This window comes from Budorcas taxicolor, chromosome 14 (assembly GCF_023091745.1).
Source record: "Budorcas taxicolor isolate Tak-1 chromosome 14, Takin1.1, whole genome shotgun sequence".
In the NCBI taxonomy this organism is placed as follows: Eukaryota; Metazoa; Chordata; class Mammalia; order Artiodactyla; family Bovidae; genus Budorcas; species Budorcas taxicolor.
In genome coordinates, this window is record NC_068923.1 from 21,407,720 (window position 1) to 21,426,850 (window position 19,131).

A 19,131-nucleotide genomic window follows, 5' to 3' on the forward strand; every position below is an offset into this window, starting at 1 on the left:
AACTGTGGTGTTGGAGAAGACTCTTGAGAGTCCCTTGGACTGCAAGGAGAGCCAACCAGTCCATCCTAAAGGAAATCAGTCCTGAGTGTTCATCGGAGGGACTGATGTTGAAGCTGAAACCCCAATACTTTGGCCACCTGATGCGAAGAACTAACTCATTGGAAAAGACCCTGAAGCTGGGAAAGATTGAAGGCAGGAGGAGAAGGGGACAACAGAGGATGAGATGGTTGGATGGCATCACCGACTCAATGGACATGAATTTGCGTAAACTCTGGGAGTTGGTGATGGACAGGAAGGCCTGGCATGCTGCAGTCCATGGGGTTGCAAAGAGTCAGACATGACTGAGAGACTGAACTGAACTGAAAACCTCTCTAATAAGAAAAAGCAGCACTCCCAAATAAAATGGCCTTAAACATTATTATTGCCGCACAAAGAGTTACCTATGCATTATCCAAACAAAATATTATATGTTCATATCTGATAAGTTTACTAATGGGATGTTGTTGCTAAGTCATGTCCGACTCTTTGTGACCCCATGGACTGTAGCCCGCCAGGCTCCTCTAGTCCATGGGATTCTTCAGGCAAGAAAACTGGAGTGGGTTGCCATTTCCTTCTCCAGGGGATTTTGAACCCTTGTCTTTTGTATCATGGGCAGATCCTTTAGCACTGACCCACCTAGGAAGTCCCAAGTCTACTAATGCATCATCTTTATTAAATCACATAAAAACACAAATACAGGCCCTCAGTGATTCACTCTCCAGCCTAAAAAAATGGTTCCGATCATGGGACATTCCATTAAAAAAAAACAACTGTTATTTATTTTAAAAATCATTATTGGGACTTCCCTGGTGATCCAGTGGTTAAGACTTTGAACATCAGCTGCAGGGGTATGGGTTCAATTCTTGGCTTGGGAACCAAAATCCCACATGCCACATGGCATGGGCAAAAAAAAAAAATCATTATCTTAATCTGTACTGTGTCTTACATGTACCTGCCTCCAGTATCGTCAGGGAGCCACCAAACAGGTCACTTTCATGCTAGGAAAGCTCATTGCTGATCACTCAAAGTTAAAGTGAAAGCGAAGTCGCTCAGTCCTGTTGGACTCTTTGCGACCCCATGGACTGTAGCCCACCAGGCTCCTCCCTCCATGGGATTCTCCAGGCAAAAGTACTGGAGTGGGTTGCCATTTCCTTCTCAGGGGATCTTCCCGATGCAGGGATCGAATCCGGGTCTCCTGCATTCCAGGCAGACGCTTTAACCTCTGAGCCACCAGGGAAGGCCACATTTTAAAAAAAGGAGGAAAAACGTATAAAAATGTAAAAACCAGGCACACAAAAAAGAAAATGTCAGCAGAGGCCATGGCCAGGACATGACCTCCAGTGGACCAGAAAGCTGGACCCAGGCCATCTGAGGCTCCTCACCCCTCCCCTGTAATACTGTGGGGGTCCCGGGCACAAGGCCTTTCTGTGTCCCCCGTTTCTTCAATTATAGGAAACTGCCTTCATTCAGCCTCCAGGACCTTCCCCAAGTTCCAATGGGCAGATTCAAGCAGTTGTTAATTAGGGAAGGGAGAGAGTGGGAGAGTGTGGCAAGGGCCTGGTTCCCCATCAAAGTATGCACACAATAACGTCTTAGAGCTATTTTGCAGATACTGAAGCCCCTTCCAGGAGCCTACATGCATGTAGACTCCAGATCAGATGGACCTTAAGGTTGATGATGTGGACTCCTGCTTACCTCACCACCAGCCCAGCAAAAGGATGTCCAAGAGCTGATTATGCCTTCTTAGGAAAATTAATATTAAACTTCTCACTATCTTCTCCAAGTGGGGATACGTGGTTTGCAGGGCATGAACCTGCTATATTCTCCTTTGCCTGGCAAAGCAATAAAACTGTCCTCTTCTACTTCATCCAAAACTCTGTCTCCGAGATTTGATTCTGGATCAGTGTACAGAGAAGCTGAATTTTCGGCATCGCTTGTCCTAGGGATGTACACTGTGCCCATCATCTCCACCATGGCATCTGTTTTCAAGGATGCAGGCTTGAGAGAGCACGTGTGGTTGAGACCCTCGGAATGGTGTACGTCACCGAGCTCCTTTAAGGCTATGAACTCCAATGGAGAAGGAACCTGTAACCCACTCCAGTATTCTTGCCTGGAGAATCGAGTCGGACACAACTGAGCAACTAATTGATGATGAACTCCTAAGATTCTGGTGCGTGGGGGCAGAGATCTACTTGTTTCTCACTGCCTGAAATAAGTCCTGAGTAAGTGTCCTTCTTTGTTAAACCTGCCAACTACCAATCTGGAGTGCCTTCTTCTCTCTTTGGTCTCTCCTTGCCTCCATTTACAGGGTTTCACCTGTACAGATTTCACCCCCAAAACTCCTAAAGTGGCAAACCAACAACCTGTTCGTGATCTCAGTACACCCACTTATCAGCCTATCATGGCACTGCCCAAACATGGTGAAATAACCAGCCACATTCAGTCCCCTGAACAGTGTGGGCTCCTGGAGGACGGGAACTGTGTTGTGTCCACCTCTTCATCCCCAGCACTTTGCATCTGACGCTTAGCAGGTGCCCAGTAAATTTGCATTGGATGAACTGTGCTCCTTTTCTCTGGGGACTTCTCCATCTCACTGGAAATGTAGCTTAATATGCAAATAAACTACAAAGGCACAAAGGAATGGCAGAGTCTAAGAAAGACACAGCAGGATATCACGAAGGGAAGGGACTAAAGCTACAGAGGAAGTAACAATCCCCCCAGCTTCATGGAGGGGGTCAGTGAGACCGCAGGGGTCAGGCTGATGGAGAGCTTTCAAGGGCACCGATAGTCCGTATGCAGAGCCTGGTGGTGGGTTTTCTAGAAGAACTGGCATTGCGTGAGAACACAGGTATGACAGGCAAGGTGAGACCCTCTATTATATACTACTTGTGGTTTTTGTCCTCTATGTGTTCCCTTTTCATACCAGGCCTTGACTGTTTTTGACTCAAAGACTTTTGCCAAAGGGGAAATCAGAAGTAGGAATTGTTTGAAATCTTGTTTCAATCCATTTGCATAGGAAAAAGGAGACAGTGGTGTGCTTCTGAGAGCACTAGGAGAAAAAAATGACAAAAAGGATCTCTAAGGCTGGAGGTCAGCTGGAGGTGTGCGGAGGGGAACCAGCACTCAAGGGCAGGGCCTTGAAGAGGGGTGAGCAGGAAGGTTGAGCATCCCTGGTATAATGGCTTGAATAGCGTCTCCCAAATTCATGTTCCCCTGGAAACTTCTGAATGTGATCTGATTTGGAAATAAGGTCTTTGCACATGTTGTTGTTGTTCAGTCATGTCTGACTCTTTGCAACTCTACAGACTGCTGAACACCATGCTTCCCTGTCCTTCACTATCTCTCAGACTTTGCTCAAACTCATGTCCACTGCATAGGTAATTAGTTAAATAAATTCAGTTCAGTTCAGTTCAGTTCAGTTCAGTCTCTCAGTCGCATCCAACTCTTTGCGACCCCGTGAATCGTAGCACGCCAGCCTCCCTGTCCATCACCATCTCCCGGAGTTCACTCAAACCCATGTCCATGGAGTCGGTGATGCCATCCAGCCATCCCATCCTCCGTCGTCCCCTTTTCCTCCTGCCCCCAATCCCTCCCAGCATCAGAGTCTTTTCCAATGAGTCAACTCTTCGCATCAGGTGGCCAAAGTACTGGAGTTTCAGCTTTAGCATCATCCCTTCCAAAGAACACCCAGGGCTGATCTCTTTTAGAATGGACTGGTTGGATCTCTTTGCAGTCCAAAGGACTCTCAAGAGTCTTCTCCAACACCACAGTTCAAAAGCATCAGTTCTTCGGCGCTCAGCTTTCTTCACAGTCCAACTCTCACATCCATACATGACCACTGGAAAAACCATAGCCTTGCCTAGACGGACCTTTGTTGGCAAAGTAATATCTCTGCTTTTGAATATGCTATCTAGGTTGGTCATAACTTTTCTTCCCAGGAGTAAGCGTTAAATAAATTAAGAGAAGAGCATACTGGATTAGTCAGATGTGTGTGCTCTGTTGCTTCAGTTGTGTCTGACTCTGTGACGCCATGGACTATAGTCCACCAGGCTCCTCTGCTCATGGAATTTTCCCAGGCAAGAATACTGGAGTGGGTTGCCATTTCCTTCTCCAGGGAATCTTCCCAACCCACGGACTGAACCCACATCTCTTGTATCTCCTGTATTGGCAGGTAAATCTTTACCACTGAGCCACCTGGGAAGCCCATAGTGGGTTAAGGTGGGGCCTCTAAATCCTGGTGTCCCTACAAGAGGAGAAGATACATACAGACATTCACACACAGACTTAAAGAGACACACACAAAACATACCTACACTCATACAAACACACACAGAGACACACAAGGACTCACACACAGAGAAAGAGAGAGAGACTCATACCGACTCCCGACACACAGCCATATGAAGACAGAAGCTTCCACAAGCCAAGGAAGGTCAAGGACTGCCAGAAGCCACCAGAGCCAAGAGGCAGGAGACAGATTCTCTCAGGGTTTCCAAAAGGAATTGGTCCTGCTGACACCTTGATTTCAGACTTCTGGCCTCCTGAGCTGTGAGAAAATAAATTTCTGCTGTTTTTGGCCACCCAGTTTGTGGTCATTTGTACTGGCAGCCCTAGGAAACCAACACATCCAGGAAGGCTGGACCGCAGGACGGCGGGTGTTTAGGAGCCTTGGTCCCTGACGGGTCAGGCAGCTTAGAAGAGCAGGAGGCTGGGCCGATGCAGCAAGTGCAGCTCAAAAGCTGAGCTCCCTCACACCAGGCCCTGGTTAGAACTCTGGACCTTTAAACACCTCCAGAGTTGAAGAGCCCTATGACAGGTATTAGGGAACTCTTTACCAGCCCAGCAACACAGAGATCTATGTTGATTTCAAGGGTCCAAAACATGTCAGGACTTCTGGGCTGACTCGTGTTTGCTATATAGGGGTTCATAAAAAGGAAGGGTGGAAGACAAGTAAGAAACATACACTGGGACCATATCAAGGAGGACCTAGTTGCTAGGCTCAGATGTTTGGATTTACTTTCCAAGGCAATGGAGCAATTGAAGTTTTAAGGGTTGTAAGCTTGGGACTGACTTGGAGGGGGGTGACTATCTTGAAGGGGGACTTCAGAAAAATCACTCTGGCTGTAGCTGTATATAGGTTATCAAGTGGTTGGCTGCAAGTAACAGGAGCATGGCCTAAAGTGACTTAAACAAAATAGCTGTATTTACTCATACAAAAGAAAAGCTAGAATGTAGACTTCAGGTACAGTGTGATCTGGTCTATGGATCTATCTAGCTTCAGTTTCGTTTTCCTCAGGGGCACAAGCCCTGGAGGAGGGCATGGCAACCCACTCCAGTATACTTGCCTGGAGGATCCCATGGACAAAGGAGCCTGGTGGGCTATAGTTCAAAGCGTTGCAAAGAGCCAGACACGACTGAAGTGACTTAGCACACATACATGCACGCAGGGGCCGAAGATGTCTTCTAGAGAAACTGAGTTAAAAATACTTTCTTGGGACTTCGCTGGTGGTCCAGTGGCTAGGCCTCTGTGCTCTCAATGTGGAGGGCCTGGGTTCAATCTGTGGTCAGGGAACTAGATCCCACACGCCACAACGAAGAGTTCACATGCTGCAATTGAAGATCTCTCACACTGCAACTAAGATCCAGTACAGCCAAATAAGTAAATAATTAAAAAAAAAACACTTTCTTGTTCAGTCCAGTTAGAATAAAGAGAAGCTTCCTAGGACATACTTTTAAGAAATTCTTCCCTGTAAGACCCAAGTATGTTTCTATCTTATTGTTCCAAATAGGGGTTAAATCTACTTATTCCTGAGCCAAATTCTGCAAAGAGATTAGGGGAGTCATGACTGGACAAGACTAATCAGCTGCGTTAGCTGTTGGTTCTAATACATGTGAGTGGTTTAGGGTATGGCTATTTACTCTCGTTGACTCAAATGCCTTGAGACTTTCAGGGTTGGGACGGGAATTAAGAGTCACGGGTCCTGCCTGCCCTGCAATCTCCTATACAGGTCTCCATCCACATATTGACTCCTGAATCAATGCTGCGTTAGCAGCCTATTCAGTTGACTAGTTGACCTATAACAGAGTGAGACCTGCCAATCAGATTTCTCTCCTGGAAAAACTAAAACCTGGAGCGGTCGAACAGTTGCCACAATGTGGATGGGCTGGGGTCACAAACATAAAGCTTTTGGGGGTGAACCCAGGACTTAACAGAGAAGGTCTATGGGCAGGGGAGAGAGCAGAGAGAAACAGAAGGAGAGAAGGAGAGAGACAGAGAGAGCCAGAGCAGAAGCACAGGCTGCCTTCCCCCTTCTAGTGCCTCACTTTCAGCATCAGTGTGTACATCCCTAACTTTTTTTTTTAATACCTAAGGAAAAGTTGGGCTAGGTCCTCACAGCCCCCAAGAACCCAAAGCAAAACGCTGCCCAGAACCAAACACCAAGTTCCCAGCAGCTCTGAACTCACCTCTGACAAGCAAGGCAGCTCTTTCCTTTTCTGCACAATCACCCGGATGGCATCAGAGCCCAGTAGGATCTTTCCACTCTGATGTGCCAAGAAAGGGGACCAGGAGAGGATGGAATCAATTTTCTTAACCATTATTACTGAGAGCTTTGCTGTTGCTCTGAAGCCATTGCGGGGGTGGATGGGGTGATGGCGAGCTTAAATCAATGACGGGTCTCTCCTGGGAGCTCGTTGTGCAGACACTCCAGTCATGACTGTTACCGGCAGGCCGTGTTGGGAAACACACAGGCTGAGAACCTGGAATGCTCACAGACACGCATTCCTGACACACAGCCCCAGATCTGGGCTCCTGGAAACTGGCCAGGGCGTCAGAAGTGCTTTTCATCAAATGTCACGACTGTAGGAAAAAAGGGAGGAGAGAGCCCTTCTCAGCTACCTGGTTAAAAAAAAAAAAAGAAAAAGAAAACCCTTGTAAAAAGAAAGGAAATAGGGTCAGAAAAAGCCTTAGCAGGTTAACCCATCAGAGGCTGGCAATAGATGCGTCTGAGGAGCATCTTTTTATAGCAGTAAGCTGATGATATATGCATGTTTCATCAGAGTCACTTAATAAGAAATTTCCATCTGACTGTGGAGTCATCTAAATGAACTGCCAAAAGCCCAAGGCTGCGACTGAGAGCCAAATTTGATTCTTGGCTGCAGGGCAGAACAGCTGGATGATCTTGGGCACTTACTTGCCCAATCTGATCCTCTCCCCTGCTAGGAGATAACAGGATAGTCTTAATGACTGAAGCATTTTCCATTCTGTAAAGTGCTTTTCTGTACATTATACTCTTTGATCCTTGCAGTAAACATTCCTTTATTAATTCAGCTAGAAACTCTTTATTGGGCACAGAGATGGGCGTTGCAGTCAGCCGGGAGCAGTACACATAGTATTCCCTGCCCCCAGCAAGCTGAATCAAATCAGAAGGCCAAAGTCACCAACTATATAATCAGGAAAACCAACAGGGCACTGCAGGCAGTTGTCCCTGTAGCAAGATGATCGTCGCCGCTCTTGTATTTCCGATGACTTGGATGTGGATGAAGCTCCAAGCCATGCTCCCAGTTGCTAAGTCCCAGAGGTCCATGTGAGAAGGTTCCTGTGGCCCAAAGATGCTGCCACTGCCGAGAACAGCAGCTGATGTTGCTGTTCTAGGCAACACCTCTGCTCCCCTCATCCCGTACGTGAAGGCATTTTGGGGAATGCCAAGAACACTCATCTCCGGAAGAGCTAAGCCCACAAGATGCTTCCTTGCATGCCAGAAGGTTCACCTCCACCCCCGCCCCACCCCACCCAGAACTGAACCAAAAGCCAATAGGTTCAAGCAAGAGGCCTCAGGTGATAAAATACCCAAAACTTTTCTTGCAAACCCTGGAGGCCAGGAAACATAGCCAGATGGCAGTGCCCTGGTGCAGTTTGGCAGGACTCCTTGAAGAACTCCTGCAGATTCGTATGTATGCTTTCTGTTTCGGATCCTCTACCTCCAGCGCCTCTCTTGCCCTTTATACATCTTTATTCCTCTTTTCCTTCCCTTTCTAGTAGAGAATCTTCTCAGTTTCTTCCCTGCCCTGTTTAATCATTATCTTTTCTGCAGCTCAAAATATCTCTCCTCTTCTCCTTCATGTCCCAGAAGGACTTGTCCAATGCCAGCACCGCATTCCCTAGGCCAGCCCTTCCCCAGCTGTGGGCAGGGACCTGGGGCTGAAGAAGTCCACCACTGGCACAACACACTCTTACTGGGCACTTATCAATATGCTGTATAGAGTTTTTAGTATTGGGCATATATGCATTCACTTAGTCATCACAGTGACCTTGTGGGACTGATCGCATTATGCCCATTTTCACAGATGGAGAAACTGAGGCACAGAGGTAGCAAGCTTAGGGATTCTGAAACTAGCCTAATTTCACACATCCAAGGAGTAGCACTGCAGATTGGAACCAAGAAGTCTGGTCCTACGGGCCTTACTCTGGAGCATCCACTACATCTCTTTCTGATGAAGAGCTAAGACTGTTCTTTCTCCTTCCATTGCAGAAGGCTGGCCTCTCCGACTGGGGCCGGGGGCACTGCAAGAATTGACTGACCCCCTAGGCCAAGCTGGGCCGTTTTCCTCGTAGCATTCCTCCAAAAAGTTGTGAAAGAGGAAAAGCCCCAATAAGGAGTTAAGAGCTGTAAAACTAGATTTTTTTTTTTTTTTTTTTTTGGTAATGCCTCTTAAATCCTGTGTCCAGCACTTAGCCTGTAGGACTGGCATTCTGCTACAGAGCAAGACGCCAGCACCGCCCCACTTCCCTATAAAGGACGGAGAAGGCGATGGCACCCCACTCCAGTACTCTTGCCTGGAAAATCCCCGGGAGGAAGGGCCCAAATCCGCAAAGCTGACCCCGAAAGGGGGCCTGGTCCTGGCAGTCGGGCTGGCGCGCCCTGCTCTGGATCACGTCGCAGCCCCGGCGGGTGGGAGGGAAGAAGCCGCAGCGGGCAGCAGGGCCAGGGCGGGAGGCCGGGCCGCGGTGGCCCCTCCGGGCTCTCATCTGGGCGCCCGCCCCGGGGCCTCACCAGCCGCCCAGCCCCGCTCCCTCCACCCCCGCTCTCAGTCCCCCCGCGACTCGCGCGCCCTTAGAGGAAGTAGGTGGCTTGGCCCCACCGCCGGCAGGGGGATCGGCCCCTTCCCGCTACCGCGCACCCACGCGGGCTCTTCGGAGCACCGCCGCCTCCTCCGCGGGTTTTAGCCCGCGGGCCACCCCCCCAGGCCGCGCCTCCCCAGCCTTGCCAGCCCGCCGGCGGCGGCCGTCCCCGCAGAGCCCCGCTCTGGGCGGCGATCCGTTCCCTGCGCCGCCTCCAGCGTCTCCCCCGCCGGGCCTCCGCCGACCCGGCTGCAGTCCACGTGGCTCGGCGCTCTCGGTTCGGCTCGCCGGCAGCCCGGAGCCCGGGGAAAGCTGAGCCGAGGCCGGGTGGGAGGTGGGGCGGCCGCCCGGGGAGCGCGGGGCCGCGAGGGGCGGGCTCTGGGCGGAGGAAGGGGAGGGCGGCGCGCGCGAGAGGCACCCGCTCGGCTCCGGCGCGCCCCGGCTCCCGGCTCCTGGCCCCGGCCCCTCCCCGGCCGGCCCGCCTGCCTCCCCCTCCCATTCCACCCGGGGGAAGGTGTTCCCGGACCGCCCCCCTGCTCACCCCGCCTCCCCGCTCCCCCGGCTCCAGCCTCCGCCGGCGGAGCTCCACTATGCCAGACAGTTTCGACACTTTGCAAAGACAAAGACCAGAGCGAGGAGGAAGAGGAGGACCGGGAGGAAGAGCAGGCGGAGAGAGAGGAGGCAGGGGCGATGTGAGCAGGGAACGGGCCGAGTGTTCGGGACACCCCCGTTTTTATTCTCCTCCGGATCTCCTCGTCCCGTACCCACCCGCAGCCCCAGAGCCCCGGAAACTTCCGCGTGTCTCCGGCCGCGGTGAGTGAGCGCGCGGAGCCGGGGGTGCGCGGGGGGCTCCATCCACCCGAGTTGGGGCTCGGGCAGTCTCGTGTGTGTTCTCCTAGTGGAGGGGGTGATGGTCTGGACCCGGGGACAGAGGCGATGGGGAAGGATCTGGGAGTGTGTGACAGGGGCGTGGAAGTGGACTGAGGACCCAGGCGCCGGGAGAGAGGAGGGCACACGCAGGGAGCCCCCCTCCTTAGCAGCGGCGTCGTCGGGGTCTTTGGGAGAGCAAGGAGGTCGGAGCGGAGGGTCGGGCTCAAGGGTATACAGCCGTTTCAAAAAGAGCTGCTGGGAGCTCTAGGGAGCCTACGCCGGGTCTGGGGCAGCGGTCCCCGGTGTGGCCCCAGTGACATTGCACTCGGCGCGCGGAGCTGGCATCCCGCCGATTGGGGCCGCCGAAAGCGAAATGCCCCGCGGGGTCGCCTGTGGGCTAAGACCCCACGAGGAGATGGGGCCCTGCGACCCTTTAGAGCGGAATCCGGGGTGCGGGGGCGCGCGGAGGCCGCCCAGTGATCCCAGTCGAGCGTCCAAATCCGCTGCGAGCAGGCGCGGATCCGGGAGGTGGCCTTCGCCCCCGGGGACACCGCAGGCCCGCGTTGCTCCGGATACGGTGGAGAGGTTGGCAACCGGGGCAGGCCAGCTGGATGTGGCATGTTGAACAGGGAGGGACTGAGGTGGGCGAAGGGGAGCTTGACCGGGGTGGTGCCCGCGGCAACTCGAAACTGAGTCTGCCCGGGATCTCGTTAGGCGCCGCAGCTGCCGCGAAATACTCTGACAAAAGTTAGCAACTTGTTTGCGTCTAGGGTGTGTGACCTGCGCGGGGCAGGAGTAGCTCCGCCGGGGGGCGCGGGAGCGGGCAGCAGTGCCATTGGGGCAGAGTGCCCAGATGGGGGCACAGCCTTGTTCGAAATCGGGACGGTGGCGCAACTTTGAGCTCCTTCTTTCACTAAGCGAGAGTGTGTTTGAGCTTGACCTTGCGGGAGGCAGCGCGGCTGAACTTGAGATGGGTACTGAGGCTGCTCCCTAGCGGGGCACAGTTATGCCCCAGGGCGCCTACGCTCTATCCCGTGGCCTGGTCTCCCGGGAAGGGTGTTGGGATCTTTTGGGCTCTGCTTGTCCGCCAGAGACCCAAGTCCCACCTCCCTCGTACGCGAGGATCGCGGACAGAGCCTACAGAGCGTGGAGCTCGGTGGGGGCGCTGGACGAGCGGACGAGAGTCCGCTCGCAAGTGTGCGCGTGGCTGGGGGCTGGGCGGGTCACTGCGTCTCGCGGGCTCTGCGTGTCCCGCAGAGGGAGACAGCCTTGACCCTGAGGGCAGTGCCTCCTGGCTGCGGCCCCGCATGGGGCATCCGCCTGGCTTTCACGTGCCCACCTCCGGGAACCCCTCGCCTCTCCCGGCCCATCCCCTTCCTGGATCCCACGCCACGTGGATTTGCGCCTAGATGGTTCCCCGGGGAGACAGTGAGCACCCACTCCCGCTCTGCGGCTGTGTGTGTTGGGCGAGCAGTATTCGCCAGCTCGGAAAATGAGGTCCGCTGGGGACTGGGTGGTCCAGCTGTCGCGTCTGGCACACAGTAGGTGCGAAAGGTGTGAAAAGGTCCCTTCCTGGGAAGGCGCTGGCGGAGGCCACGGTGTCTCTTCCCTCTTTCTCCCCGTTTACTACTATTGAATTCGCATCCGTCTGCCCTGTCCAGAGCTTTTGACTTCTAGACGTATTTTGCGCACCTACTGTGCGCTGGGCTCAAAGATGGGCTATTCTTAGAAGATGCGGGCGCAGCCATCAGTGTGTGTGTGTGTGTGTGTGTGTGTGTGTGTGTGTGTGTGTGTGTCCCTGGGGAGCTGAGCGACTGCGTTCCTCAGGTTCAGAAAAGGCAAAGTGCACTGCCCCCTGCCGACCACTATGGAAACTGCCGCTTGGCTACAGGGATGGGACGGGGCGCTGGAGACTTGGTGCCAGGAGTCGCTCCCTGCACTTTCTAGCACCTTCCAGCACCTTCCTTACTGCCCCCAAACATGGCCTGGCCTTTTTCTGCAATCCTGCGGGTAGCTGAAGAGACTAACCCGAATCCCCCACTTTAACATGTCCCGATCTTGTGCCAAGTGGGGGTAAAATGGGGTCACGGCTATTACCTTCCAAATATGTTAGACTAAATATTATATGAATTGTGTGAATGTGTGTGTATAAGTATATATACATACATATGTTTACACACTATTTTTGTGTATGTATATTCATATGCCTTGACCTCAAGTCTGGACATGAAAGGAATTTCATCCTATGAAAAATTTATTTTGTGGAATAAATAACAGAATAAGTAGGGGGGGGGAGCCGTCCCCTGCTTTGAAGAATCCCACGTGGGTGGGAATATGCCGTCCTGTGTTTTGCAAGGCCTGTATTTGCTCTCCAGGTCTGCCTCCCCAGGTCTGCCTCCCGGGCAAGGCTGGGGCCTGGGCCCCAGCAGCGTCTTGCCTTGACTTCCCTCCTCCGTTGGTGGCGGGACCAGCACTCCCCTGGAACACTGGGCTTAGAGTAAAAAAAAGAGAAAAAAACAGAAAGTGTTGGGCAGAGGAATTTCTTTCTAGGGGGTGCACATTCTGCTCCTCCAGGCTCTTATCAGCAGTGGCCTCCTGCTCACCTCAGGACTGTTTCCACTTGGAGGCACAGGCTGGGCTCACCAGACCTAAGGTCCTGAAGTCCTAGCACCGGCCGTCTGGAGCTCTCCGTGTGCCAGTGTTGGTGGGCTGGGTCCATCTGTGGGCCTGGCAGGGAGGGTTTTGTGCAGGTGGGTGTCTGTCTCCTCTCTTCACTGCCAACCCCAGGAGCATCAGCTGGAGGCCAGCTGTCTGCAGCCCCATGGGAGCCCCATAGAGGCCCCATAGGGGCCTCTTAATCTTCTGGTCAGTTAACCTTGCCTGAGTCTGTTGCTGACTCAGAGGATTTGTATCTGAACAGGCTTTGCCTTATAGTATCTAAACCTTAACCCTTCCCTGAAGTCCCCTCCCACATCACGATAAACAGCCAAGAAAGCAAAAAATAAAATCCACTTAAAACCTTGCACGGCTTCCCAGCGAGTCCTCCGTGCATGTCTGCACACACCCATCACGGGCGGGTGAAAGAGCTGGAATTATTCTAGGGTAAGGCTTCCATGCACTTTTTCCAGGTCTGGAACTCTCTAGGTCCTGCCGCACTGGCCCCCACCTCACCCCCGCCCTGGCCGAGCAGAGGATCTGGGTGCCCCCGCCCCACCCTAATTTGATTCCAGGAGCCCAGCCTCGGACCCCAGCGACAGCCTGTGTTCTGGCCTCAGGGCCAGTGAGCAATGGCTTGACCACTTGGCACCCAGACAGTTTCAGGCTCAGGGTCTCAGTTTCACTGTGGGAAATGAGAGGCTCGGAGCTCTGCTGACATCACCTTGGGGCCCTTTGAGCCTTTTCCTTGTGAAGGCAGCCCCCACCCCATCATTTGCTTTTGCCTCCAGCTTCATCCTCAGTACCCTCCAGGCCTCCCTGGCATCACAGACAAGGCTCGCCCACCCCATGCCTACTGTGTGCCTCCTGCTCTTTCTCCTGGATCCTTGAGGAGCAGACTCTCATGGCGAAGTCCATCTTGTATGCCCAAGAGCCCCACAGGGTCCTGCTTGGTATCAGAAATGGGGTTTTCTTATTTCTTCAAGTTTTGTTGTTGGATTATTTTGATTTCGGTTGAACCAACATTTAATAGGAACTTATTGTGTCCCCGACACCATGCAACATGCTGGACACGTGGTTGATCCTTGTCCCCTACATGTGGACGTGAAGGGTTGCCCTCCGGTGGGGTTTGCACTGGAGTGGAAATGTGCATGGGCTCAGGCAGGGTTTTGACCGAGAAGAAAGGATTCTTCTGCTTTGGGGGACCCACAGAAAGATTCATTGAGGAGACTACCCAGGAGTACCTTGGGGAATTCCTTTAGGCATAAGTCAGACTGCTGGAGAGCAAAGGTATTTTCTTGAATGCATAGTTACTGTTGTTCAGTCACTAAGTCATGTCTGACTCTTTGCAGACGCATGGACTGTAGCCCGCCAGGCTCCTCTGTCCATAGGATTTCCCAGGCAAGAATACTGGAGTGGGTTGCCATTTCCTCCTCCAGGGGATCTTTCCAGCCCAGGAACTGAACCTGAGTCTGCCATGTCTCCTACTTGGCAGATAGATTCCTTACCGCTGTGCCACCTGGGAAGCCCTGATACTCTGGATAGTTGATGTGAAAGATAAATGAGAGTCTCTTAACAAATCCTGGCTTTTTTTCCTGAAAAGGTCTAGATCCAGACCTGTTGGTATAGAAGTGGGTTGTGTGCCATCGTGTCCTTTTAACCTATTCAATATTCAAGGAATACTATTTGAATATTCTTAAAGATTTTTTCCCTTCCAAAAACACCTGAGGATGTTTGGACCATTTCATCTGCTTCTATGTGTATGTATACATATATATTTTTTCTCCTCTAAGATACATAAAAGCTATCTAACTAGGCCTGATTCTGGAACCCATACAAGATTATAAAGTACAAACTAAAAATTATTTATAGTCATTCAGAGTTGAGAAGAAAACATTAGTTCCAAATTATGTGGCAGAAAAAAAAAAAAAGAAGTTGCAAATGACTTTTGGAAAGTCCCTGTTTGGGTGTACAAAGAAAATACATTCTCCGAATTTCACTAGATACCTTAAAAAAAAAATCAAACCAATATCGATATCATTGTAATAGATTGTGCTGCATTAAATATTCATCCATTTGAATCCACATGGAACCAACAGACCGGAGTGGCTAAAAATTCCCTTCATGCATATTTACTTAGCAGAAAGCTCTTGAGAAAAACCCAACTGAAAAACACAACCAAAGCAAACCTGGCTACTTCTCTGAGAGGGTGGAATGACTCCAAAAGATCGTTTCATGTTCAAAAAGCCTAAGACAACTCTGCATGAAAGATGAAAATCCTTCTAATTGGGCATTTACCTTTTCAGAAATAAAAGGCTCAGTAGAAAGAAAAGAAAATGGAAAAAAAAGAAACCAACCCCTCAAAAAACCTTTTTCCTTGGAAGACCAGACTGGAGCCCAAAATAAATCCCCTGAATTTGGCCAAATCATGAAGAGCTGCATTCTCCCTCCCGACCCTGGTCTAGCTCAGAGAGCTCCCAGTGTTCTGAAAGCAAACGCTCTCTGAAATGCCCACCTCTGCACACCAACATCTGCAGCTCCGACCTTGCATGGACCTCAGTCCGTCCCCTCTGTGTGCTCCACTGTGACACGGGTCCTCCCCATTTTATGGATGTAGTGACTTACTCAAGGTCACACAGTCTTGCTCTCACCCAGATCTTCCGTGTGCCTGGACTACCCTCATGGGAAAATAGGTGACTCCTATAGGTGGGCCAAGGAATAATAAGCCCACACATCCAGCCACCTCGAATCCCCATCACATATTTTCCTCTGCTCACCCTCTGGAACCCCTACCTTCACTCTTTCCACCTTGAGCTGTACAGATGAGGAAGCTGAAGGTCAGAAGGGTGACCAGGCTCGTGGAAATGACCTCCAGCCTTGGTGGTGCCACCTCCCTGCATCCCGGTCTTTGCTGTCTCCACCTCAATGCCTGCTCCCCCTCTCTGCTCGGCTAAGTCTGAGAACAATGGCAGAAAATCCCCTAAGTTGGATCTCAGCATCCTTATTAGATCTTACAGTCAACTTAAGGAACAAAACTTCGTAACAACACAATATGACACAGCGCTATATAACACACCACCACATAACAACCACAACTGCCGTTCACAGATCATGCAAAGAGTGTATGAATGCACCGGAGCGGAAACAGACTAGGCCGAGAACCAGCTTTAGTGTTAGCAGGAAGCCAGAGAGCGCCATCCCAAGGGAAGCCTTAAGGGAGGGGTTGTCGAAGCGGGGTCTGCTGGTGAGACTCAGGTAGGCAGATGACAGTGGAACCTCCAGAAAGGAGCTCTCAACCACTAACTCAGGCATGTGGCTAGATAATTTCCCTACTGTTTAGTTATTTTGCCCATAAATAATTTTCTCCCAGGAGAGAGAGTCAGCTAGCGAGTGCATAGAGTCAAAGTCATAGAACAATAACGTTAACAGAGTTTCGAAGAAAGGCGATAGGAGAGAAGATGCCTGCAGACAGTCTGGGAACAGGGAAGCTTGCCTGCACGTTTTAGAGGGTGGCCTCCTAAATGGCCTCCTGATACTTTGGCCTCCTGTTGTGAAGAACCAACTCTTTGGAAAAGACCCCGATGCTGGGAAAGATTGAAGGCAGGAGCAGACGGGGACAACAGAGGATGAGATGGTTGGATGGCATCACTGACTTGATGGGCATGAATTTGAGCAAACTCCGGGAGACAGTGAAGGACAGGGAAGCCTGGCGTGCTGCAGTCCATGGGGTCGCAAAGAGTCAGACACGACTTGGCGGCTGAACGTGACATGACATGAGTGGGCTTCCCAGGTGGTGCTAGTGGTAAAGAACCGCCTGCCAACGCAGGACACAGAAGAGATGTGGGTTTGATCCCTGAGTCAGGAAGATCCCCTGGAGGATCCCATGGACTTCGGAGCCTGGTGGGGAGTCGGACACGACCGAAGTCACTTAGCACGCGCAGTCTGGTTGGAGTCTGATCTTCCGCATGGATCCCAGCACTGCTGACTGCAAGCTCTCATCCTTTGGCTCGTCCACACAAACTGAATTCAGAGAGCCCACACAGTGCCCAGGGGTTGAAGAAGGACTGGGCAGGAGGGCTTGGTATAAAGTTTGCCACCAGGCATGTAGACCTAACCAGGGTCCTAGACGGGTGTCTCTCGGGCAGTCTGCTGCAAGAAAAATGAACTATAAATGTTGTTGTTGTGACGCTAAAAGCGTCCCCTTTATATATATGTATTTTTAAAATTTTTACAATGTTGTGTTGGTTTCTGCCGTACAGCAACACAGATCAACCATAATCATACATATAGCCCCTCCCTCTTGAGCCTCCCTCCCCTGCCTGCACCCCACCCCTCTAGGTCATCACAGGGGGCCAGGCTGGGCTCTCCCCAGCTGTCCACTTTACACATGACAGTGTGTCTATGCTGATGCTACTTTCTCCACTTGTCCCACTGTCTCCGTCCCCTTGCTGTGTCCACAAGTATGTTCTCCACGTCTGCGTCTCCATTCCTGCCCTGCAAATAGGTTCATCAGCACCATTTTCCTAGATTCCATATAGATGCATTCACATACGGTGTTTGTTTTTCTCTTCCTAACTTACTTCACACTAATAACACCTTCACAATGGAGAAAGTGTTTGCTGTTCTTCTTCCTTGAAAACACCGTTAATCCTACCACCTGGTGGAGAGTTTGATGAATCAAAACTGTTGCTTTGAAACGTTAGCTGCCACCAACAAGAATGTCTTAGTGGGGGGTATTCCTCGTTGTTTCTGAAGCATATTCTTGGTGAAGAAAGGAAATTAAAATGAAAAGGAGAGGTTAGAAGATAGTGAGGCTGTGCACCACCGCCTAAGGGTAATTTCAAATGAAAAACACACCTCTCAGAATGGTTTGAAAAATCGGTTCCAGCATAAGGGCCGCTTCTATTTTCTGTCTGTAATCTATGACAGGAAACAAACTGAGCTACGCAAAAAATCTATCGTGAACTCTAAAATTTTAGAAATTAAACTGATGTCTTCGCTGCAGTAAGTGGGGGCGGGGGCCTTTTCAGGGCCCGAGAATGGGCTCTTGTCTAATGCTGGAAATGAATTGTCTGAGGAGACACAGGTGCCAAGGAGACACACAAAGCAAGAAACTTTATTGGAAAGGGGTGCCTGGGTGGAGAGCAGCTGGGTAAGGGGACCCAGGAGAACTGCTCTGACACGAGGCTCACAGTCCGGGGTTTTATAGTCATGCGGTTAGTTTCCGGGTTGTCTTCGGCCAATCACTCTGACTCAGAGTCCTTCCTGGTGGTGCACGCATAGCTCAGCAAACATGGATGCTGGCAAGAAGGCTTCTGGGAGGTGGAAGGACACGTGGGGTCTCCTTTTGATCTTTCCCGAATTCTTCCTGTTGGTGGTGGCTTATTAGTTCCATGTTCCTTACCACAACCTCCAGTGGTAAAATAACTCGCGGGAACGGTTACTATGACGCCTGGCCAGGGTGAGGGGCTTCAGTCAGTGTATTTCCCCTAACATCTCTACAATGCCAAACGTCCAAACGAGGAGAAAAGATGTGATGGACCTGGAGGCAGTTTGGAATATCGAAATGCCCCTGTGTCCTTGGAAACCTGCCTCTGGAATGGAGTGAAGGGGCTTCTTTTTTTCTCGGAACATAAGTTGTATTGTGCGTGAGTTGATTGAATGATAACAAGTTACAAAGGTTGTACCTTTAAAGAGCATGAAGTCAGGAAGAACTGTCAAATCTGAGCATTTGCAAAGATCCTTCGCAGTGCCCTTGTTCAACCTTCCTCTACTCCCAGACTTCAATTATTCATTGACTGAGTCACTCATTGATTCATTCAGTGGAAGTACTGGCTGTGCCACTGGCTTGCTGTGTGACCTTCAGTGTGTTTCATAACCTCTCTGTGCTTCCATCACCTCATCTCTAAAACTGGATAATAATAGCACCTAGCACCTGGTAGGTACTAGATGAGTTAATACTTGGAAGGTGTTTAGAACAGGACCCTGCCGAGTGCCTGCTTTATAAGTGTTTGCAGAGTGCACGCCGTGCTCATCATCAGCTTTCGAGTTAAGCAATGCCTTGCTCAGCTTCCCCTGAATTGTTTCCTCACTTCGTCTCTACCAAGTGGTTAACGGTCCTCTGCTTGAATGTTGCCAGTGATGGCCCTCTGATTTCTGGACACCTCTGTGGATTAGAGAGCTCCTCCTCACACAGAGCTTCCATCCATGGAGGACTTCCTGAAGGAGATGGTAAGGTGGGGGTGGGGCGTCTCTGGAGCTGTCTGAAATTAAGGCTGGGAAAGTTCTCTGGGCTTAAGAAGCTATGGTGTGGCTCCTGGACACTAGTAGTAGAGAGAGTCCTCCTGAGGCTTCAGACATGACATTTTAGATGCTCCCTGCCCTGTATTTCACCACTGAGATTTCAGGTGGAGGCCTGACCCATATGATTCCTCATTAGCAGGCGG

At 51.1% G+C, this 19,131-nt stretch overlaps 1 protein-coding gene across 5 annotated transcripts in view; it reads left to right on the plus strand.

Annotated features, from left to right (window-relative positions):
• The first annotated feature begins 9,730 nt into the window (after positions 1–9,730).
• The window catches only part of ST3GAL1 (ST3 beta-galactoside alpha-2,3-sialyltransferase 1), an 86,163-nt gene continuing 76,762 nt past the window's right edge, over positions 9,731–19,131 (plus strand). For all 5 annotated transcript variants that reach the window (XM_052651471.1, XM_052651476.1, XM_052651473.1 and 2 more), the window contains exon 1: positions 9,731–9,973. The gene's annotated coding sequence lies outside the window, so the exon portion shown is untranslated. The remainder of the gene's footprint in view (positions 9,974–19,131) is intronic.